Source organism: Amblyomma maculatum, chromosome 11 (assembly GCF_055883805.1).
Source record: "Amblyomma maculatum isolate TAMU_Amacu chromosome 11, ASM5588380v1, whole genome shotgun sequence".
In the NCBI taxonomy this organism is placed as follows: domain Eukaryota; kingdom Metazoa; phylum Arthropoda; class Arachnida; order Ixodida; family Ixodidae; genus Amblyomma; species Amblyomma maculatum.
This window is the reverse complement of record NC_139354.1, coordinates 94,485,154-94,509,766: the sequence shown is the minus strand read 5'-3', so window position 1 is coordinate 94,509,766 and position 24,613 is coordinate 94,485,154. Positions and strand designations below refer to the sequence as shown.

General features: G+C 47.5%; 2 long non-coding RNA genes across 2 annotated transcripts in view; both read left to right on the top strand.

Annotated features, from left to right (window-relative positions):
* LOC146174426 (uncharacterized) overlaps positions 1-24,613 on the top strand; it is a 493,807-nt gene that overhangs the window by 394,109 nt on the left and 75,085 nt on the right. The gene's annotated exons all lie outside the window — the stretch shown is intronic.
* LOC146174427 (uncharacterized) lies at positions 1,247-23,359 on the top strand. The gene is made up of 3 exons (XR_014702167.1): positions 1,247-1,368; positions 13,441-13,501; positions 23,154-23,359. It is a non-coding gene; the product is annotated as an uncharacterized LOC146174427 (long non-coding RNA).

The window sequence follows — 24,613 nt, the reverse complement described above, 5'->3', positions numbered from 1 at the left end:
TACAATAGGGAACAACGTTAACAGTGAAGTTGTATGTTTGTGTCAGCTACAAAAGGCAAAATTTGCAGCAAAGCGGCTGCATTATATTTTACTATTGTACTGCCGTTGAACATAGACGTGGAAAATGCGTACAAGAAACAACATGGATCGAAAATTTGATGTTCATTGAACTAAAGCCAACGTATCTTAAAGGTTCGTCTGTCTACTCTAGCATTGCACGTCGGATAATAATGCTCGTGATTTAAAGTTGGAAATCAAACATGCTGCAATGTGCCGAATTTTGTTGTTCTTATGCTTTTTTACTTAAAAAATGTGTCTGATTGCATGCTAATCAGGTGTGCAAACCGCATAGGTTGAGCAGTAAGTTTAGTTAGTGGAATGTAGATCCTAACAGCAGAGTTGCACCGATTAAGGTCAGTTAGCTCTAAGAGATGCAGAGAGCATGAGGTGGCACAAATAACATTCAAGTCGTTATTTATCACACTCCCGATCAGTATACAGAGAGGAAACGTAGCAAATCGATATTGTCGTCATTTATATACAGGTTTCTCAATACCGCATTGTAATTACCAACGCTTTCCGCAAGTTTATGGCAGGCAATGCATGACAGAGCAATAATTGAGAGATTAGTTCACGGTGAGAAATGCACATCGACATATGTCGAAGTTGAAGCTTTAAAATTGAAAACGGTGAACAGACGGAATCCCGAACTGCATCGCTCCCTATAATACCCTGTGTTATCGGTATCAAATAAAAATTCTCCTGCTGATGTTGTGAAAGCTCGCTACCTAAAATACAGGAAATAAATTGAAATGAGTAAGCCTTTTCCATATTTCCTGGGCAGTAACATGAAGCGAAATGGTTTGCACCCAAAGCGAGTGCCCACCATTGCTCAAGAACATCATAAAAAAGCCAGTTGAGTAATGTATAGACGAAGGAGCCATGACAGTCTAATATCCAGAAATATTGAACACTAGATTTCTCAATGCTGTTCGGAACGGCAATCTGCTCCATCCTATTTGCAATCTTGATTTTTCGTGACGAATATTGAGACTATATTTTTTCTTTGTGAAGGTTCTGAAGATGTTATTTATTATGTAGGAAAGTCCTTAGCACACTGGTGTTTCTAAATTGTGCGTGTTCTTACGCAGTTTTTGTTTCTTTGTACCATCATTATGCACTTTCATGAACCTTGTGCATCGAAGCTTAATACCTATTCCAGCAGTGTTTCGTCAGCAGCAAAATGTGAGTATGACTTCTTGGTTGACGTCTTTGTGCGCACTGCCGTAAGGTCTGAAATATGAAATTGGCGTGCTTTGTTGTTATCCTCTGTTCGATCTATGTCATGGCAAAACCTGGAAATAAAAGGTAAGGCTCAATTTAAGCTGTTGCAATTACCAAGTATATTGCTGACTGTACCACTTAGAACTAAGCTGTTCAGTCGTCATACGAGCTCTTTCACTACTTTCTAAGGCGTTTACAGCTTACCTGAGTAGTTTCGTGCCTAAATTTGATGTACTATCCATGCTCTTGTTTTAAATGGGGAAAACATTCTCAGGTTATGCAGCGTTCTCGAAGGCGTATTAGATTATTTGGCTATTTGTACAGATGTGCATTTCTTGTATAAAACAGCCCAGGGCCAAGCGCAGCAGCATTGCAGCATGGGGTAACATGTCAGGATAACCTAATGTCTAGCGTGACTATCCCTCGCACGCTTTGTTGTACGTTTTCACATTGCCCCTTCCTTTCCTATGAGCAATACAATGCGTAGAGAGGAACCTCCGACTCTCCTTAGCACACGACCGAATGCAAAATAGTGGACACATGCTCTATTATTCTCATCCTTGCTTAAAAAAAGAAAATGAAAGACTTGAAATGGAGGCCGACGTGAAGCTCTGGTAAATACAACGCATCTGGCATATACCTCCTAAACAGTTATGGTAAATGTCTGGAAACGAGAACACATGCATTGGAATGCGAATTTGTGTATTGTGGCAATGTGGCATCAATGACGGAACCTACTGGGGGTTGAAGGGTGAAACCGTTTAGCCATATTCTCTACTGCGCGAGTTTTCTGGTGAAGCAGCTGATCAATGTGGCCGACGGCAGCCTTCACTTCGCATACCGCTGAAAATATTTTCCGCTTGCATTTAGCACAGTGCCATTATATTATCAACTCGTGTAATCAAGTGACGCACGAAGAGAAAGCCGTTTGAAGGAAGAAGGAGACTGACGCGTTCTTTCAGTTGAAACGAGAATGAAGGTGCCTCAGTTTTTCTGTGGCATCACACATCTTCGGCGGAGGGGTTGATCCTCATTCTGGCATAAGGCCCACAGTCCTCCCCCCGTCGATGTTCTCCGGCCGCTGCATGTCGGCACACCTGTCCACCGAGTGAGTAGGCGAAACATCTTGTCTGTCATTCTGGGCCGTGGGAGTATATTTTGGGGTCTGCTGCTCTACTAGCCAAACACCGGCTTACGTTCAACAGCCTTCATCGACCCATGGCTACCCAAGGCTTTCTATGATACTCACTTTGTAGACTATGAAGACTGTAGTTTCAGAGTAAATGCAACACTACGTTCGATCAGCGGGGCGGCATGGAAAATATAGGGAACGTCTTCAGCCTGGAGGATGGTGTCGTGTTTGGTACAAGAACCGCAGGATAGTCTGACGTTGTTGAGTTACCGCCTTCACCGACTGGTCGAGGCGTTACGGCAGCAACGAAATGGGCGGAATCTGTACTCCCTGCATCATGCTGCCGAACGAGACAGTGACAATGTACCGGTGCGGACAAGAGTAAATAAAGCACGCTATTTGTTTCTAAAATGTTTCATGCTTCGCATAGTTGAAACTGCAAGCCATATGGTATGTACATACTTGTAGTAGACGCCCGTGCGTTTTCACTTATACAGATAATGTTTTCTTATCTCCAATACAGAACGCGTAATTGTAACTTGAACAGAACAGCATGCTTCGTTTAGTTTTGTCCGCACCTGTATACGAAAGATATGACGCAGCTCTTCTAGCGAGCTGATCCGGCCATATCGGAAGCGAAGCGACAACCGCTCCACCTAACGCATGGCGTTAAGGAAGAGCTTTTCGCGGATCTCGTGCGCATGGTCCCTGTGACTCTAGCCCAGTTTTAACATGAGTGGTCACGATGAACTAAGTCCTTCAGGAGTGCTGTGCCGTGTATGACAAACCTGTTCGTGTCGCTTTACTTACGGAGCCCCTCGCGGCCTTCAGCACATACAAAGACCCACTCTTTGACATAATCCGTGGTATTGTGCGTGCTGCAGAAGCTTTGCAGCTGATGTTCACAAGGAAGTGCAGAAAATTATCAGCCCTATTGATTGCAATCCTTCACAAATGAGTATCGCCGTTCGACATCGCCGAATCGAATGCTCAAGATTCGACGTGATTTGTTTCCATCCCTCACGTTCAAGTTCTAGAGCGTACGTAGCCAGCGCAATACGGGCTGAACCGATCGGCAACGGCTACGAAATGCGGACATCTGGCATGCGCCCGACAGAAGATAACTGTACTTACACTGCGTGAAGCTGGTTCATCTCTACCACATATTCCATATCAAAATGTATGACTGCAGGGCTTCCCAGCCAACATTCTTGATCGTTGTTTGTCCAGTCTCCTTCAGACATTGAAGAGTCCGTGGCCGAGTCGGGCTTAATCTCTATGACTCAGTGGTATCACTTCGTCGACGGTGAATTTCCATGAAATCCTAGCTTATCGTGCCGATATATGGCCAACAGGCAAGCCATCGCCGGCAATATTTAGCCTCTTTGGGCGGAAGGTGGAGCAGAATGACAGTAAGTTTACTACCAAACGACAACTGATTTGTTGGCTGGTTCTCGCTTGAACCTCTGTACTTATTGACAGTAATTTTAGCGCATTAGAGGACACTGGTGCAGATTTTTAATTTTTGCTGAAAACTAGCAGCACATAAAAGAGGTAAAGACACCATTATCGCGATTCGCAAATAAGCATGGCTGGCGGTCATGTCAGAAGACTCCTCGGATAGTGCACAGCCAGGCCCAAATTTGAATTTTTCCGTTTCTTGTCAGTTGGACGGCCCTCCATGATTTGTCAGACGAGCTGGTTGTCGTTGTTGAGCTTCGTTGTGAGAGCGGGGCCATCATCAATATTCGAGAGCGCACATTTACATCTGCTATAAATAAAGCTGGCAAAGTCTATATTCGGAAATACAGATCCACACTTCTCATTTCTCAGAGGACGTTGTGGTCCCAACATGCAGCTGTATTTCGTCCGCGGCAAGCGTGACGAGGCGGGCTACGTGACACGACATTAGTCGCCAAGGGCAGCCTCGCCATCTCGCAGCCATCTCAAAATACCCATCTCGAAGCACAATTAGCTAATGATGTTCTAGTCGAAATAAAGAATTAATGGGCATGGACAGGACATATAACGCGAAGATAGCCGATGGTCGCTAAGGGTAACACATTGGATTCCAAGGCAAGTAAAGCGTAGCAGCGAGTGGCAAAAATTAGGTAGGTATAAGTCAGGCTTACAAGTTTGCTGGCATCAATTGGAGGATGCTAGCGCAGGGTCGTATTAGCTGTAGAAATATAGGAAAGGCCCTCGTTCTGCAGTGCGCATAATAGGCCACGGAGTAACATAAACAGGAGCGCCGACTCCGCTTTTGGGAAGGGCGAAATTTTGCGACATCGGAGAAAGCTTGGTGGAGGACCGGATAGATGGTGCTATGATTTGTCACCGACGCAGTTGAAGCGTACCCACGCCGAACAACCGCTCCGGTGGTTCTGTGCTGCCACTCATGTCGTCTGTTTCCTGTTGCTGCACTTGCGTATCGCCTGCATCACCGCGGGAATACATCTATTGAAATCGCTTTGCCTGCATCTTAAAGCTGCACTGAGGTGTCGTCTGTTTCCTGCTTCATCGCTGGCATATATCTCTTTCACTTGCCTTGCGCTCGCCTGATTCATACAGTTCACCTTCCGCGTTTCGCTAACTCCTTCCTAAACATGAAGCTCCCAATGCAGACAGCGCGTTTCACGTCTGTTTTTTTCTTTGGCGTTCTGTGGATGGTAGCGTTGTGAATATTACGAAACGAAAAACGGTACGTGATGTAAAGTTCACATAGTTCTTAAGGTGTGTTCACATAGGCGAACAGTGGACGAAGTGGATGATTCTGGATCAATTTCGGCCACCTAGGGCTCCTGAATGTGCGCGGACATCGCACAGTGAGCGCATAATCTGCGTGTTTATTAAATTCCCGCACCTCAACGTTGTAGATGTACCATCGGTGGTAGATGGATAGTTCACCGCGGAGCGAACAACTTGATATGGCTGCAATTGACTGAAGGTAAGTCTTGGAACATAAGAAGAAGCAGGTTTTCGACCATGTAGCCAAGGCCGTGTAAACACACACATGGCCAAAGATATTGTAATGCAGATTCATCGCTGAATGCTACTGTGAATATTTTAGAAGTTTATTCCAAACAAGAAAAAAGAAACCAGCCATTGCAGTGTGCACTGACGTTCACCTATCATACAAGAAAAGCGAGTAGCTAGGACACTCTAATAGACTAATATTGCTTTCGTACTACAAGCGATATTTCATGCTTTCCTCTGATGCTGAGCGTACAACAGGTATGGGCTCTTGAATTTGCTGAAATACTGTGGGAATTGCGTCCTTGACTAGGTGAGGCCCATTTTACATTAATACATTTCCTTTATAACTGCTGTAGTATTTTTGGGAAAAAAATTCATGCTTGAAATGCCACGCACACACCATGTGCTTTTAAGTTAAATCTCGGCTAATTTGGGGAATGTTCCGCTTCCACAGCTTGAAAAGCTTGAAACCAAATAGAAGTCGAAAAAGGCGACATTTTCTGTTCCTTCGCCGTACCCTGAATTACAGCCAACGACAAAACAGTCCATTGTCCAAACTGCCATCCGCATACTAAAAAAAAAAAAAAAAAAAAACTCAGTGCACAGTATGCGCTCCTCCCACGTCTGTCAGGTCGTACCGTCCGCGTATTGTTTATTTCGCTGCGTGGTACCGTCTGGATGCCCCTGTCGACTCATTCTTAAAGGAGTATGGAGACAACAAACTAAAAACTACGCTGGCAGAGCTTTACCGTAAAGTTTTAGCTTAAAAAAAAAAAGATGCAGTTCGGCGTACGCGAAATTATGACAACGTTTCAACTTTTGTGTTTTCCGGCTGACGTGCAAAGCTATCAAAGTTCGTCTGCTCTCCGCACGTTGTACGCGGATGCTCGCGCGGTCGCCTGCATCGAGCTCGGGTGCATTTTGTTTCGCTTCACTGTCGAGAGGCGGCGCACCAATTAGTCTCTTTCTGCAAGGAGGATAAGTAGAGGAGAAAAGCGTAACCAAAGCCTCGTCGGCGAGGAAAGGGGAGCGGAGGAAGAGAGTACAGTCCGAAGCTGAACGCCGAACGCCAGCTCGGCGTTCGTGTAGCAAAATCGGCCTACGCCGAATGCACTGCAGAGCACCAGAGTCGGCGCTCCTGTCTTATCTTACTCCGTGGCATAGGCCGACTGATTATGCGACGAAGAACTAAGACATCATGTCCGACGGTGTATGGCAGGTGCGACAACAGCTGTACCACATGCCTCCTAAATAACAGGAACCTATCTAAGCGAAAGATGAGTCCATGCTTACGGACGACGGTAGCGCGTGGCGGTCGCCTGACGTTTAGGTTAGAAAAAATTAAACATGGATGTTGCTCAAAATATTATAAACTGAGAGATAGAACTAAACATGACCCCGACGATTACAATACTCTATAATGCGAAACTATCAGGCGCAACTCTTTACGTCGCAGCAAACTGAGTGTCTTCTTCGTCATCGCCGATAAGGAGAATGATACGTCTGTATCGTTAACGTTACAGTAGCGCTGGCCACAGTGCTTCTACAGCAGACCAAGAATTCATTAGATGTCTTTAGCATTTCTGGTTGCGTGTTGCTGTGTGCGTTACTCTGAGTAGCGGTGTCTTCCTGAGCGGCAGTGCTCCTGCACTGATTGGTCTCAGGAAGGTGGGCATGAGCTCAGCTGATGGGATACTAGAGGCATGTGGCTGCCTCAAAGCAAGCTGGCACGCGTCGAAACCAATGAACCGCTGTCATACTGCCAGTGGGAGGGACCCCGCAACTCCAGTAACGCAGATTGCAATACGTAACACAATCAGCTAAAAGTGTTTATTCATCAACAACGAATGCTTATGAGAATGCTGGCAGGCATTTAATTGCCATTCGATTGTCACTGAGCGTATAAAAGTGTATAATTACTCCATTCTTACAGTGGTTAGGGCACTCGAATTATGCATCCAAGGGTGCGGGTTCCAATCTCGGGCAGGGTGGCCGCTTTTCTATAGAGCGCGAAAAACAAGGCGCCTGTGTGCTGTGGGATATCATTGCATGCTAAAAACCTCCTAGCTTCTAGAGATTTCCAGAGGCCTCCACTACAGCGTCTTTGATAGCCTGAGTCGCTTTGGGAAGTCAGAAGTCATCAACTAAACTAAACAAAACAGCTTCGTTATTACAAATTATTTGCTCCTGGAGGATCCCCTGAACCATGGATCCCTAAAAGTTTTGACTGTTCGATGTTTGTGTGTTCTTACTTGATTACTTATCCACACTTTAAGGGTGAAGCAAGCTTTTTCTATCATTTGGCGATATAATGCTGCGGTTCGACACATTGAATGAAGATGAGGCAGACGAAGTGTGTGTATGCGCAAGGCGCGTGCACAGAGCCCCAATCCTTAGCAGTGGTTTGCGTTTTGACATCTGGTACGTCCTGTGCTTGTGTCTCGTTCTGTGTGAGTATCAGTGTTTACGTGATGTGAACGCCTCATGCCACGTATCATCTTGGTGGAGGTGCGGACTTTGCCATTCTCCGCGTTCTGGCTTATAGCACCATGCAGCTTTGAGGTGGTCAGTTCGAAACCCGCCGCCGGACACCCACCGGTAAAATTGGGTACAAGCGTCCCCCGGCCCGGCGCCCGGCTCTTTCAGGGGTGTGCGTTTGGGAGAGGCTCTGCTAACCCTGCTGTGCTCCCTCGGGGGCTTAGTTTCGAACAACCATGGTCTGCAAAGGCCGTGCTGAAAAAACAAAAGGTCCACATAATGGGCTTTTGCCGCGCGAGGCGGGCTTATTGTTGTCCGATGGCGGAACGGATCGCTGCCACATCGGCGCAACTATTTGGCCACATCTTAAAGGGCTCCGCGGACGACGCTTTCCTTGTCCTCCTCTGCAAGAGCTTTGACACCGTGGCTGCCCTCATCAAGGAGCGGAGTCTCTTCTAGCTAGGAAAAAGCCGGCGCATATTTTCACAGTGCTAATGTCTTCTCCATATGGTCGCCACATCTTCGTGTGTTGAGGAGCAGCCACCAAGTAGCACCCATACATCTTTTCCGGTGCCTTGGGTGAAACCTTCGACAAATAGTTTTCGATGTACAAACCTCTCAGCACCCATAACAGGTGGGACCACACCGTAACGCTGGCAAATGTCATTTTCTATTTGTCTGGTACAGCGGGGCAGTGGTGCGGCATCCACGAGGACGAATTAACTATTTGGAAGATCTTCAAAGAAAAACGTCGCACTCTCTTCAGAGTACCAGATGCTTTAAAGCTCGCAGCCAGAACACACCTTGAGTCGCGTGCGCATCCTCCATCTGAAAGCTACTTTACCTATTTTAAAGACCTGCTCGGCTTCTGTCACCAGGTAGACACAGCCATGACGGAATCTGCAAAGGTGGGCCACATCTTAAAGGGCTCCGCGGACGACGCTTTCCTTGTCCTCCTCTGCAAGAGCTTTGACACCGTGGCTGCCCTCATCAAGGAGCGGAGTCTCTTCTAGCTAGGAAAAAGCCGGCGCATATTTTCACAGTGCTAATGTCTTCTCCATATGGTCGCCACATCTTCGTGTGTTGAGGAGCAGCCACCAAGTAGCACACATTCCGCTTCGCCCTTTATTATCTTCGACGCCCTGATCCAAATTGTTCGCCGCAAATTGGAGGTCAGGGCACCTTCGTAACTTCAACCTATCGTTCCGAGTAACCCCTTGCTCGATTTCTGTCGCCATTCTGCGCGAAGAACTTGCAACCTAGGACCTCTCGCCTGCTGTTTCATCGCACACCCCAGCGTCCGACCACTACGCACGAATATTCTACGTCTCCGGGCCCCATACTTCCGCCGCTACCGAAACTCAGCGCATTGACGGACACCTGATCGCCCGATATGCATCAATTGTTCCTGTGCCGGCCACATCTCCCGGCATTGCCGCAATACCTGGTCTCCGACTCCGCGCTCTGAGTTTTCCTATGACTAACATCTAGAAATGCTCACCGTTTTCAGCCCGGACCACAGCCTGACCAGTCAGATTTGGCGCATGCTTTCGCGAGCACCCGGCCATGTTGCTCTTCCCCCCTTCCCGTCTACACGATCCCTTCGTTTTAGATCCCTGCAGTCCCCTCGATCCTCAGCTGCTTCATCATACGGCCGATCTTGCTAAGAAATCTAGATGATGCACCTCCCGGAGGTGACGCTGCATCCACGACCAGGCCCAAAAATCCTTACAGACCTCCAATTTCAACCAACGAAACAATTGTGTTGATGGGTTTCAATGCGTGCGCGTGTAGACAGTGGAGCGCATATCTTCATCATGAGTGCGAATTTTCCTCGTCGTTTAGGTAAAGTTTTCACGCCGGCTCGGTCTCGGATTTGAGCCGCGGATGGCGGAACAGTTGATGTTGGCGGACTCTGAAACGCTCCCTTTAGTGTTGCTGGCCATGACCGCCCGGTGCAGTTCACTGTTTTCAACACTCGTGCTCATGACCTCACCTTCTGCCTCAACTTTCTATCACAACACTCTGCCTTGATCGACAGCTCGCAAGGCGTCGTGCACCTAGATCTTCCAATTTGCGATCCCTAACCATTGAATTCTCCCCGTGTCTATTCTCCGGCCACGATTATCTGACCTCACTAGCTGCCTCATTCGTTGCCTTGTGTCCTACCTCATCTGTCCCCGATGCTGACACCTTATTTGTGCCTGTTTCCGATCTATTGTGGCGCCGCAACGTTGCACTTCCCCACACCGCCACTACAGTCAAGGGGAACACTGTGCTACTGGCACTGATCAACATCAGCTATTCGGCCCAAGGGTTTCCAACTATCATATGCATGGCTACGTTCTCACTCATTGGTTTCTGCCAAGTTGCCCCAATGGACACTGAGCATGCCGCAGCTTCTGCAGACCCTGCCGACGATCCTACTCAGAGTGACGTTATCATGGCAATGATGCCCTCCGATTTTCTCCCTGTCCAATCTTGACAGCTGCGTGCACTTCTCAAGCCATATGCCGACATTTCCGACCTTCATAACAACGCCCTCGACAAAGCTCTTACTGTCACACACCGCATCGACACAGGCGACGCTCCTCCTATCCGCCGCCGACTATACCGGGTCTCCCATGCAGAACGGCAGATAATCCAGGCGTAAGTGGCAAAATACTCGAGGAAAATATTATTGAGCCCTCACACAGTCACTGGGCTTCGCCCGTTATCCTGGTTAAGAAGATCCATCGTCGTCCTGGTCAAGAAAAAAGATACAGAAGAAAGATCCAAAGTGTGGATAACCAGCACCTGAATACGATCACTGAAAGACGCCTGTCCGCTTGCTCGAATCGACGATGCTCTGGATTTCCTCTACGGAGCCAAATTCTGCTCCATCTGGCTAATGGCAAATTACAGTGGATGACCAGGACTCCGGGAAGACTACGTTTGTCACGAGGGATGGGCTATATCAGTTTAATGTCTTTCGGCTTATGTAATGAACACATGATGGACTCTTTCACCCACGTTTTCATCCCACATGTCCGACCTCTCTATAGTTCTGTGACTCTTCCGCCGTGCCGGACTATAGTTCAACTCTTCAAAATGCCATTTCACCGGTCGTCAACTGAATATACTTGGCCATGTCGTCGATGCTACAGGTGTTTGTCCCCATACAGACAAGATCTCGAGCTGTGAAGGACTTCACGGTGCCCCGTTCGAGCAATGATGTCCGACGTTTTTTGGGTGTTTGATCCTACTTTTGTATATTCATTCAAGATTTTGCCTTCTTTACTCAGCCGCTATCAGATCATCTTAATAAGGATGCAAGTATTTACTGGGGCTCCTCTCAAAATCAAGCTTTTGCTCGGCTCATAAAAAACCTTACCACAGCACCGATCTTGGCACACATTTATGTGTCAGAAGTCCATACGAATGGCAGTTGCAATGACATCGGAGGCATCCTTTCTTAGCGCCATCCGGAACACATCATGTAATTGCCTATGCCAGCCGCGAACTGTCGCATTCAGAGAACTACTCCATTACCGAACAAAAGTGCTCGGCCCTGGTCTGGGCTGTTGGTAAATTTCGACCGTATCTATATGGCAGGCCGTTCACATTTGTCACTGGTCATCGTGCGGTGTGCTGGCTTTCTTCTCAGAACGATCCTAAAGGTCTTCTCGGGCGTTCGGCATTACGACTACAAAGATGTGACTGCTGTGATCTACAAGTTCGGTCGGTCGCACAAAGATGCTGACAGCCTCTCTCGGTACCCTGTAGCCAGACTGATACTTCCACGAGCGCTTGCGCCATTGATCTAATCTCTCTGTCACTGTTTACAGCTATTGGCGAAGAACAGCGTCGGGATCCGGAGCTTCTCCCCCTCACTAATTGCCTAACGTCCGTCCAAACCGACCCTTCACTGAACCGCTTTGCTCTCGTTGACGACATTTTATACCGCCAGAATCTCACTCCACTGGTCCTGACCTTCTAGTAGTCCCCAAGCACTTATCAGCAGTCGTTCTCCACGAACTCCATGATCTCCTGTCTGCTGGCCATCTAAGTGTTGCTATCACGTACGATCGCCTCCATCGTCGGTTCTTCTGGCCGGGTCTCTGCCGCCCAGTGCACCGCTACGTTGGCGCTTATAATGAATGTCAGTGTCGAGAGCAGCCTGCGTCTGTTTCCACTGGCTTTCTTCAGCTCATCGACCTCCCCCCCGGAGCCATTCTACCGTGCTGGCTTGGACCCTCTCGGACCTTTTCTTGAGTCCATGTCTAGCAATAGATGGATTGCAGTAGCCACAGAGTATGCAACCGGGTACGCGATATAATGCGCGCGCTCCCCACGAGTACTACCGCTGACGTGGCCGACTTTGTTCTCCACATCATTCTTCATGGGGCTCCCCTCCAACTGCTCACTGACCGTGGCCGCACCTTCCTTTCAGAATTCGCTGACGACATTCTTCGCGCGTGCTCAACTAAACAAGTTGACGACTGCTTACCATCCAAAACTGATGACCTCACTAAGCGGCTCAGTCGCACTCTTACTGCCATTCTTGCCCTGTACGTCTCATCTGATAACCGTGACTGGGACGTTGTCCTGCCATACGTTACATCTGCATATAACTCCTCCCATCACGATACTGCCGGCTACTCTCCGTTTTACCTCTTGTGCGGCGTGGGCCTCAACTGCGTCTTGACACATTGTTTCAAAGATCTGGTCCCCCACATCCTGAATATGCCCGTGAAGCCATTGGCCGTGCTGACCATGCTCGGCACGTCACCCGTTTCCGCCTGGAAGTCTGCCAAGCCTCTAAGCAAGAGCACTACAAACACCGCCACCTCGGCAGCTACTTCTTAACGGGTTCCCTTCTGTTGCTCTGGGTGCCTTCTCGCCATATTTTGCTCTCGAAAAAGCTTTTTTCGCACTATGTGGGTCCGTATTGTGTGCTGCACCAAGTCACAGCCGTCACCTACAAGACTGAACCAGCCGCCTCCAAGTGCACTTGCCGTACCGTACACTCCGATACCGTTCATGTCTCGCACCTTAAGCCCTACAATTTAACTTTTCCCGACACTATCTGAGCAGAACCGCGACAATGTTTCTGCGCCCGGGGGCCATGCTACAGGTCGACTCATAGAAGATGGGGTAGACAAAGTGTGTGTGTGTGCGCATGGCATCTTCTAGGGACCCGAATCCTTGGCAGCGGTCTGTATTTTGACGTCCGGTACCCTGTGCTCGTGTCTAGGTCTGTGTGAGTTTATCAGTGCTTACATGGTATGAACGCCTTCTGCCAATTAACAATATGCTTTAAACCCGCAAGAATAGTAGACAACGCTACTTTGTACAAGCTTATGTACTTGTCAAGGATGGGTATGGGTAACGCAAGTTTTCAAGCTGATTAACGGTTGGGGCATAACTATTTTTCTTAAGTGAACTGTGTTATCCATACAATGTATTGCATACGTGTTTGCCATGACTTCGTCTGTTTTTCTGTGAATTTTGAGCACATAAGAGTTTTCAGTGATCGATCAGAATATGTAAATTTATTAAATCAACATTCACTTCTGAATTTCTTACAGAAGCCCGCCAGCTGCTCACCCCACATACCTTAGTCACTTGCAGCAGTGTGGCCTCCTACATGTAAGTACAAAACGCTTATATTTTGAGCCTGAATGAAATTGACTATTTTGTCACGAAGACAGGGATTTATAGGTATCGGCAACAGGGGCAGATACACGCAGTCAAGAGAGAGGTTCCCGAGAAACCGTAGCACGAAGACACAAGCTCAAGAGTCCACAGGGGTTAACTAGCCGAAGCGCGCGAGAGTCTCCCACTTCTTTGTCGTTCGAGCGCTACCTCGAACCGTCAGGTGGCATTATTCCCCCCCTTGGAAAAAAAAACCGCAAGCTCGCAGAAAAAAAAACTGCTCCGGATGACAAATATGACTTTCAGCGGGTAAAATACGGCTTCATGCGAAGCACATGCACCAGGTCAGACGAGCACTGACGACTAGAACTCGGTACAGTTCCGTCTGGAATAACCTCGTACGTAACTTCTGAGAGGCGACGCAACACTCTGTAGGGTCCGAAGTAACGATTGAGAAGTTTTTCTGATAGGCCTGGGCGCCGGACAGGTGTCCACACCCAGACTTTGTCACCAGGCTGGAACACGACATAGCGATGGCGGTCGTTATATCGGCGTGCATCTGTTGCTTGCTGTTTTGTAATGTGATTACGGGCGAGTTGGCGAGCTTCCTCAGCGTAGTTGGTGAATTCTGCGTCAGCGGTAAGCAGCTGGTCGTCAGCAGCACATGGCAGCACAGCGTCGAGCATGGTCTGTACATCGCGTCCGTATACTAGGCGAAACGGAGTGAATCGAGTTGTTTCTTGGACGGCTGTGTTATATGCAAATGTGACATAAGGCAATATCTCGTCCCATGTTTTATGCCGGACATCGACATACATGGCGAGCATGTCCGCTATTGTTTTGTTTAGTCGCTCAGTAAGGCCATTAGACTGAGGATGGTAAGCAGTAGTCTTTCGGTGATGTGTCTGGCTTAGTTGGAAAACTGCTTCAAGAAGACGCGCTGTAAATGCCTTGCCACGATCAGTAATGACGTATGAAGGGGCGCCATGGCGGAGGACAATCTGCGTCATGAAAAATTGTGCCACTTCGGAGGCTGTTGCACGTGGCACCGCCATAGTTTCCGCGTAACGTGTCAGATAATCTGTAGCCACGATAATCCACTTATTGCCAGCTGACGATAGAGGAAAAGGGCCAAGAAAGTCCACACCAATTTGGTCGAATGGTACTAGCGGTGGGGGAATAGGCTGCAGGAAACCCGCTGGCTTCAATGGCGGTGTCTTGCGTCGCTGGCACTCGCGGCAACCTCTAACATATCGATGAACGGTGGCGGTAAGTTTGGGCCAGTAGTAGGCCTGGCGCACTCTGGTAAGAGTGCGTGCAAAGCCCAAGTGTCCAGCGGTGGGTTCATCATGGCAAGCATGAAGGATTTCATCGCGGAGATCTGCAGGGATGACTAGAAGATAGGCTCGGTCACTGTTGCCGGCGCTTTTCTTCTAGAGGATTCCGTCGCGCGTACAGAAGGATGACAAGTTCTTAGCAAACAGTCGAGATACTGTAGAATCGAAACCCTCCAGATGGTCGATCACAGTTTTGAGGTCTGGGTCAGCCCGTTGCCGGGCCTTTAAATCAGAGGAACTGATGATGCCAAGAAAATGGGCGTCTTCATCCGTACTGTCATGGGCCAACTCCACGGGTGATCGAGACAGTGTGTCAGCATCTTCATGTTTACGTCCGGATTTATAAACGATAGAGTAATCAAACTCCTGCATGCGAAGGCTCCACCGTGCAAGACGTCCTGATGGATCTCGAAGACTAGCTAGCCAACACAAAGCATGATGGTCTGTCACAACTTTAAATTTACGGCCGTAGAGGTAAGGTCGGAATTTCATTGTGGCCCAAACGACTGCGAGACACTCCTTTTCAGAAGTTGAATAGTTTGATTCTGCCCGAGAAAGTGTGCTGCTGGCATAAGCGATCACTTTTTCCTCGCCTTGCTGGTGCTGGACCAGAACAGCACCCAGACCGACATTGCTGGCGTCGGTGTGAATTTCGGTGGTAGCGTCCTCATCGAAGTGTGCAAGAACGGGAGGGTTGTGCAGCCGTTGGCGCAGCTCGGTGAATGCCTCCTGCTGCTCGGAAGACCAGACATACGGGACGTGATCACAAGTCAGGCGCGTCAAAGGTTCTGCAATCTTGGCAAAATCGGCAATGAAACGGCGATAGTACGCGCACAGGCCCAAGAAACGTCGGACTGCTTTCTTCGTTGTAGGGATGGGAAAATTGGCTACAGCGGCTGTTTTATCAGGGTCAGGCCGGACACCGTCAGCCTAACCACATGACCGAGAAAGTTTAGCTGCTGATATCCAAAGTGATATTTTTCCGGTTTGAGTGTCAAATCGGCCGAGCGAAGAGCGTCCAATACCATTCGCAGCCGCTTAAGATGTTGGTCAAACGTTTCTGAAAACACGATGACGTCGTCCAAATAAACCAAACAGGTTTGCCATTTAAGACCAGCAAGTACGGTGTCCATCATTCTCTGGAACGTCGCTGGCGCTGAACACAGACCGAAAGGCAATACTTTAAATTAATATAAGCCATCGGGTGTCACAAAGGCAGTCTTTTCCCGATCGCGCTCATCCACTTCTATCTGCCAATAACCACATTTTAAATCTATGGAGGAAAAGAACTTGGCGTTGCGAAGTCGATCGAGTGAATCGTCGATACGGGGCAACGGATATACATATTTTTTGTGATATTCAGTTTCCTGTAATCAACGCAAAAACGCAGCGTGCCATCCTTTTTCTTAACCAACACGACGGGCGACGACCACGGACTTTTAGACGGCTGAATAACATCATCATTAAGCATTTCCTGTACTTGTGTCCGAATTGCCTCACGTTCTTTGGCCGAAATACGGTACGGCTGCTGTCGAATAGGTCGGGCATCGTCAGACGTTTTGATGCGATGCTTGGCGATAGAAGTTTGCCGGACTTTCGATGATGAGGCAAAGCACGGGGCGTACTCCAGCAGTAAGGCACGCAGGGCGCGTTGTTGACAGAAAGAAAGGTCACTACTAACATCGATGCGGTCTAGAACACTGGGAGTATCAATAACGTCAAACGCAAAACATTAAGAAACTTCCTTTAACAGTTCGCCGAAAGCGATGGCAGTAGAGCGATAGAGGTGGCGAGATTCATTCGTGAAGTTCGTGACGAGAAGCTCAGAGTGACCATTGCTGAGAATAATTAAGCTTCGAGCTGCACAGATGCCATGAGAAAATAAAAGAGAACGGTTGCTTTCAGCTATTATCGGCCCGTCACGAAGCCCGTCGCACACAACACTCACAAACACGCTGGAGCGGGGAGGCACTGAAACACACTCGGCTGAAACCCGTAGGGCGCACGTACGTTGGCCATCGGTGGGGCTGGCAGCCGCTTTCTCCGTTGAGAACGAGACCGTTCGCTGTCGGAGATCGATGATGGCGCCATATTCCCGCAGGAAATCCACACCGAGAATCAAATCGCGAGAACATTCCCGGAGAACGACGCAGCTGACAACGAACGTTGACGTACGAATCTGGATTCTAGCCGTGCACTGTCCAATAGGAGGAATTACATGCCCCCCAGCCGTGCGTATTTGCGTGCTACACCATGGTGTTATAACCTACCTAAGGGTCGCTGCCAGTTTCCCACTCAAAATCGAAAAGTCTGCTCCGGTATCCACTAAAGCGCTGACATTATGACCATCGATGCACACAGGGATGGCCAGCGATAGCCGGTCTCGTGAACCAAATGCTGTCGTTTCTATTCCAAAATCCATATCTGTTCTCATTGGGGGGACTTCTTTGTGCTGACATTTAGCGGCCCCGCCCCCAGAGGTCGCTCTACTCAGTTTTCCCGGTGGGGGCTTGGCGAGCGACCAGGCGGTGCTCGCGGGAAGTTACCAGTTGTTGAAGCGGTTTGCCGACGTGGGGTTGGAGACCTGGATTGTCGGCGCGCCATCCGGAGGCTCTCTTGTGCGAGGTTGTCTCCAATGTCACGAGGTAGTTGTCCGAACGTGCGTCTAGGTACGTTGGTGTAAAAACCCTCCGGTCCGAGTTCCCGATAAGGGCACCACCGGAAAATGTGACCAGGTTCCCCACAGTGGTAGCAAAGGCGGCGGCTCCGAGGGGCCTGCCAGACGTCCGTTCGTCGAAAGTTTGATCGCGGTGGCCGCACGTACCGTGTAGGCTGCTGTACAGGAATGTATTGCATTGGCTGCTGGACGGGCATGCACTGGGTTGGTGGTAACGTAGACAACGGAGCTTGGACGGGAACTGGGCGTCGGAGAATGTCAGCGTAAGTCGGACGAGAAAGATCAGGAACAGGGGTACTTTGAGCTTCAGCAACATGCAGAGATGGCTGCGTGACTTGCTGAATCTCTTCGCGGATCATATGTGCGAGAGAATCACCCCTGGGTTGGAACGTGCCACAAACCTTCTGCAGTTCCTCGCGTACAATCACACGAATAAGATCTCAGAGCTGTTCAGTATTTCTTACAGCAGCTGTAAGAGGCTCGGCAGCAGTCGTAGCGAGGATTGGGCTGTCGTAGACTGCCGAGCGGCGCTGGTGTAGGATCTTTTCCATGGTGACCGCCTCTGTCAAAAATGAGGTAGCTGTAGTTGGTGGGCTACGTACAAGACCAGCAAAAAGCTGTTCTTTAACCCCATGCATAAGGTGGCGCAGCTTTCTCTCTTCAGACATGTTAGGATCCGCACGTCGAAATAGTTTCGTCATGTCCTCAACATACATCATGACGGACTCGTTTGGCATCTGTTTTCGAGATTGTAGAGCACGTTCTGCTCGTTCGCGCTTATCCAGGCTGATATACGCCTCTACGATAAGACGGCGGAACTGAAGCCATGATGTTATTGTGCCTTCTTGGTTCTCATACCATGTCAAAGCATGGTCTTCCAGGCAGAAAACGGCGTTCCGCAGCTTTAAGTTCTCGTCCCACTGCTTAAAGGATGCGACTCGTTCGAACTGAGTTAGCCAGTCCTCAACGTCTTCATGCGCAGTGCCATGGAACGATTTCGGCACCCGGGGGTTTTGAACGTAAACAGGAGTACCTTGCATGACTGTCGTAGTGCTTTGCGTGGCTGGCCGGAGGCTCGTTGTTGAAGTGGACTCCAAGGGCCCGTGTTCGGGAGGAAGGCCCAGGTTCCTCCGGCTGACGCGATGAACTGGCGTGTCCACAGGCAAAAGCTCGGTGTCGTTGGTTCGCGGAGGGGTGCGCGATATTGAGAGGACAATTACCCAGCGGCTCCACCAAAACTGTCACGAAGACAGGGATTTATAGGTATTGGCAACAGGGGCAGATACACACAGTCAAGAGAGAGGTTCCCGAGAAACCGTAGCACGAAGACACAAGCTCAAGAGTCCACAGGGGTTAACTAGCCGAAGCGCGCGAGTCTCCCACTTCTTTGTCGTTCAAGCGCTACCTCGAACCGTCAGGTGGCACTATATCATTGATTCCAATTCTCTAGACAGTTGTGTAAAACATTCCCATCTACTCTCTGCTATAAGCTATGATAAGGTGCATATCTGTCAGATATCAAGTGATAAGCGAATGTCAGGGACAAAATGGTGTACTTGATTTCCTGATATTCGAATTTATATTTTGTATATTCTTGATCGCCCTTTTACTTTTTAGGAGGAAAGTTATATCAATTATTGATGTAATTGCTGAGTAATTGCACGTGGATGGTTTTCATCAATGTTGGTGCTTGTATCGATATGACAATTGCGGGCAAAATTTAAATCTGACTGACACCTTCAAACACCGGGGATCCAGAGGTTCACGGAGGGACCGAACATTAACGCTAATTGATAGGCACGAGCAGCCCTAGACGAATGCCGATAAAGACGGCGAACCTGAAGCGTGCGGCTCGCATGGCAGAATCGTTTAGGACGCCGCGAATCGTGCAGTTTGATGTCAGACAAATCCCCTTGAGGCCCTGTGGAACTTCCTGCATGTTTCTTCTTCTCTCTCCAGAGCATCGTAACTAGACCTAAGCCCATTGCTCACTACGCTCGAAGACACCAGTTATGCTGCACGCATATTTTCGCTTGCTATCCTCGTTTTCAATGAACTTTAGCAGCGTGCGTCCAGCACCGTCAATGGCGCTGACATCTATGCGGAGACTAATGGACGGTGTATGAGCTCGTAAGCGCCTAGATGTCGGACTATCTCAGGGAGCTCAGTAAGGTTTCGTCGTCCTGTTCCGGGGTGTTTAACCTAATATTCTATGATTAAGTATTCGACTCGTCTATGTGGCCTTCATTCTACAACACCTCGTCGGAAGTGGCTGACCATCAAGTGGTGCGAACACTTCGCGTTGGAAAAGATGCCCCGTTTTGCGCTCAGGAGCTTAGTGAAGCTTTTACGACACGAAACTTCTGCAGCGGCTTAAATCAGCTAGGCCAGGATAAAAGTTGAAGTTCAGCTCGGCGTATCTGTCGCTCCGCGGCATGACGCCGCCGCTTGGCGAGACTTCCTTCTCACTCCTCCGGCGCCTCGGTTGCGCGCTTAGACTTTCGTGTTTCATTTTTACGTTGTTGTTGTTGTGGCTGTAGGAAGAAGGAATAGAAAGTGCACGGGCCTGCTACTGGCTCTGTAGCTGAGCCACCTCCGCTGCCTCGTGCAGACAGAAGAGAAAATAGAGAAGGAAGAAAAGGAAGAGTGAGAGAAAGACGCGCGCCGCAACGACGGCCGTCGTCCACCATCAAAATGGTGGCGGGTGCAATGACGGCCTACAATAAATAGACATTCTGTGGCAGGCTAGCCCCCGCCGCAAGCGGCGGTGGCCTACCTGTCTTTGCCCCATCAGGGGAGTACTGCGCTGGCGCCCCTGTCACGCCAATCAATGAATTCCGGGTTGTGTGACGCAGCTTCACACAGTCTCACAAGGGGCCGCGCACTGTACGGGCGCTTATTGTTCGCTTCTACATCCACGGCGCATCTTACTAGTAATCTCACACGCTCAGACTAACCTGCACAGTTAGTCAAATAATGATATAAAGGCATACGTGAAGGAGACTCGGTTCAGGAGAAGGGACGGGCGAATGGTTCGCGCATGCGCATTAAGGCTGCATAACAAGGCACTTGATGTCACCAGTCAGCGCAGCGGAGGACACTGGCGTGTCGCATGGACGGAACACCTGTGGAACGCTGCAGCTGGCTGCCATGGTTATAGCGATTGCGAAGTTGTGGCCTATGACAGGCACGGCGAAACTCGCTTCTACAAGCTTATGTAGCTTTCAATACAAAATATTATCGACATTTCGCACGTGGATGGAAGTTATAATTGCTGATGCCTGGAGGAAATCAAATGGGTCGTCTTTCATAAGTTAGCGCCGAAAACCCAGAAATTATTGTCGAAGCTATGCTTACATAAGTAAAGTTGGTATATCGTGAAAAAAAAAAAAAAAAAAAGCCGACTTCTAAGGGTGTTTCGGTGTGCATAATAGATCGCTACCGGTCAAGGCTATCCTGACGGCTTGAACATGTAACATATGGCAGCATGTGGAACGCTGCACAGAGTGTTCTAACCACCTCTGAAATTGCTTGGTATAGTTTGATCCGTACAGTATTGATAAATATATTCCTGGTGCATTTTGTGTATTACTTCCATTTAAAAAAGTGTATCCTCTTTCTTGTGCATTTTGAGAGTGTTCAAAGGTAGTTAGGAATTCATAATTTTGACGCAGTATTCATTTTCTCTCTACTAGCATGAAAATAATTCCATGAGTACATTAGTACTGCTTTGAAAGTACATGTCAGTCAGTCTATTAGCGGAACATTATTGGTGGATGGAACATAGCAATACCAGCTAAATAAAGCTTGTTTTAGTAATGTTATAAATGCACTAAACGGGAAAACATTTTATTTGAACATATTTGTTAAAATATGCTGTTTTATACTCCTGCTATATTCATAGTGTATTCATTCCATATTTTATAGGTATATGGAAAAATATTACAAAAGTGACATGAAATAAATACAATACATTTGAAGTGCGTTTGTAGTACAGCCTTTTAGTTTCTAAGCTTAAGCCTTAAAGTGATTGCTAAACTATCTTCAACGAATAATTAATACATGTATAAAAATATCCCCATTTGCCTGTTACGGTGGAGGGCTCTGTTGATTTTCTACGCATATTAATAATGATATTCTCCTTCAGAAACTCGTACACTGTGGCATAAGAGGCATTTCGCATCAATTATATACGTCTTACTTATGATACCGTACTCAATTTGTCGTCATTGAAAGAGAACACTCCACAATAAAGTCAATTAAAACAGGTGTCCAGCAGGGAAGCATCCTGGGACCAATTCTTCTCATACTGTATATTAACGAGATAGTTCGCGTTGATGCAACGGCACATTACACAATCTATGCTGACAGCACAAGTTTATTCGTTTCATGCAAATTGTGTGTTAATCAAGGTATCCGAGCCAATAAAACGTCGGAGATTAATTCCTGGGCTCAAATCAACTGCCTAAAGCTGAACATTAATAACACGAAGGCTATTTTATTTCACCCCCCGACACACCCATGTCGAGCGACCTTCCATTTTCTTAAATAACACTGAAATTGAAGCGGCAAAGTGCTTTAAATCACTGGGTATTTCTCAGAAAACATGACATGGGGTGATCATGTAAACTATATTGTTGGTAAGCTATTTAGGACAGCTGGCATTATGCGCCGTTACTGCTACAATTTTCCTATGTCTGTTAACATGCTCATATATAATTCTTTATTTTCCTCTTTATTAAATGATGCGTTTTCTCTATGGGCAACAACAACAGTCGGAAATATTAGCAAACTCACTGTTTTGCAGAAAAGGGCTTTACGCCTCACCTTAAAGTTTCATATCGCTTCGACACAGCAGGCCTATTTAAGAAGTACCACATTATACAAGTTACATCGATGAACGATCACAGACTGTGCCGCTTATATAAACTCAGTTTATTAAAAAAATAATGATGTCATCACTACCCTAACACGGCTAGAGCAAAACATCTCTGCTTATAATGTGCGCCACCCTGAGGTGTGGTACGTTCCAAATTGTAGAACCAATTATGGAAATCAAATGTTAAAATTTAAATTGCCTACATTTCTGAATCACATGATAAAGGATGCTAACATTGACATATCAGATATATCACCAAAAGAGCTGCGTTTATTGTTTGTATAATGTCATATGATTTTCTTGTTCTTCTTGCCTGTTTTACTTACTTTTTTCAACGATGGTGTCATATCCGACCGTGTTCTCTTGCCGCACGCTTCTGTCCTATACCGTGTGCTAGGGGGTCAGGCATCTTTGTGAACAGCTTGCTTTTCAAGCTGTTCACAAAGCTTTTTCCTATCCTCCTCGCAGCATATTTGTGTTGTGGAATAAAATTTGAATTTTTAGCACTAGTAGTTTTCAGTAGCAATATTTATGTACAGAACTAACCTCAGCGCCGTTTGTGAGGCTCATTATTTATGGAGTTCAAGCGGTGCTTGCTCTTGTCTATTGCGAAAAACTATATAATAATTTAAATTATATCTTCAACGCTACAATGGTGGTCGTCGTTCCGGAATATCTGGCTGTGGCAATAGAGGGGTGGCCGTAGGAGTTCAATGTTGCGCGGTAATTCATGATATGTATTTTTATTTTCAGTGCGATCCCCGATATCGGAATATTGCGTGTGGACCATTTTGTGAGTGCGTACCCCATCCTCATCGAATAAACTATTACTGGTGCAAGATTGAAGGAGTACCGCTGCCCGCTCGTTTTGTGCCAAGGCCGGCAGCTGTGGTGCCATACTAAGTAGGGAAATGTTGGCGACGTATTTGGCATGGTGCTGCAACAATAAAGAGTATACATCTCAGTAAAGTTCACATCTCTAATTGTTTATAAGTTGGACTGGAAAGACTCTTACCTAACATTTTGGACTAGGCAGCAAGATTGTTCTTAGCATTATCGCGTAGATTCAAAGGGATATACTAGAAGCTTACTAAGATTTAGTGCTATGGTTCCCATATTTTACAATGCCATACAGCAGAAAGCAAACAGAATACGATCCATGTCGGTTACATCAGTGAGATGTACATAGAGCTGAATCGCATAATGGCGCATACCTGACAGGTCTGTGAGGAAAGAATGGACATTTATCTTACTTGTGGACAGGTGGACAAATTTGTGCCTGCATAGCAAGTCCAAGATCTAGCCATTGAACAGATTCTTCTTGTAATATTTAGGAGGACGCTTATTACCCTCCCAACTTAAGGGCAGGTCACGGCAGTGAAGAGTAGCATTAAGGGGTGCAGTTTAGGATGCGCACTTTATAGCTCTAATGTCGTGTCTGAACAGAAAACACGAATTCTACAAAGGGGTCTCCACCCGGAATGACAGTGCGCGGAGCAATTTTGAAGTTTTTCTTTCAGCAGATTGATGATTTATGTAGTAAATTTGAGACGCCCTGCGGCCTTTCAGTTGAAAAACGTTTCATGCGTAAATCACTCATTTTATGCGGACCATCACGTTTCCCGTGAGTGTTATGGGGTATTGGAAATTCACGAGCCGGCCAGGTAACGTAGTTGTGACGTCATCATCCCTTCTACCGGTGAAGGATTTAGTGACAGAGTAATAGTGACTTAAACGCCGATGTCAAATTTTCTAATTTTTCAGGAACGGCACCCCGTTTTTGCGACCTGCATGGACATTTTTGGAATTCCGCCCAGACAAGCGTCAGCCTCGCGAAGCTTCTATGGTTACGGATATAGGCTTCGTTTCATCATGGGCCCGGGACTTTGCCAAGCAATGACGTCGTCACCATGGAGGAGGAGGACTCCATCGATGTACCAGACCTACGTAGTTCACTGCTACGAACGCGGCTGGCTCCGCCCCTTCCGCCACTTCATTATCTTCGAAATGCCATCGTATGTCGGAAGTCCCGCAACTAAAAAACTTGTATACGAGAAAAGCCAATCACTTTTGACTCAATGTAGCACTTGAAGGAAATCGAATACACGGTAAACAGGGTTTGAGATCAGTATCAGATTCCTAAAACAAGCTTATGTAATGGGAATGTAAATATCACAAGTTCGAAAAGCAGTAGTCTGAATGTATTATATACC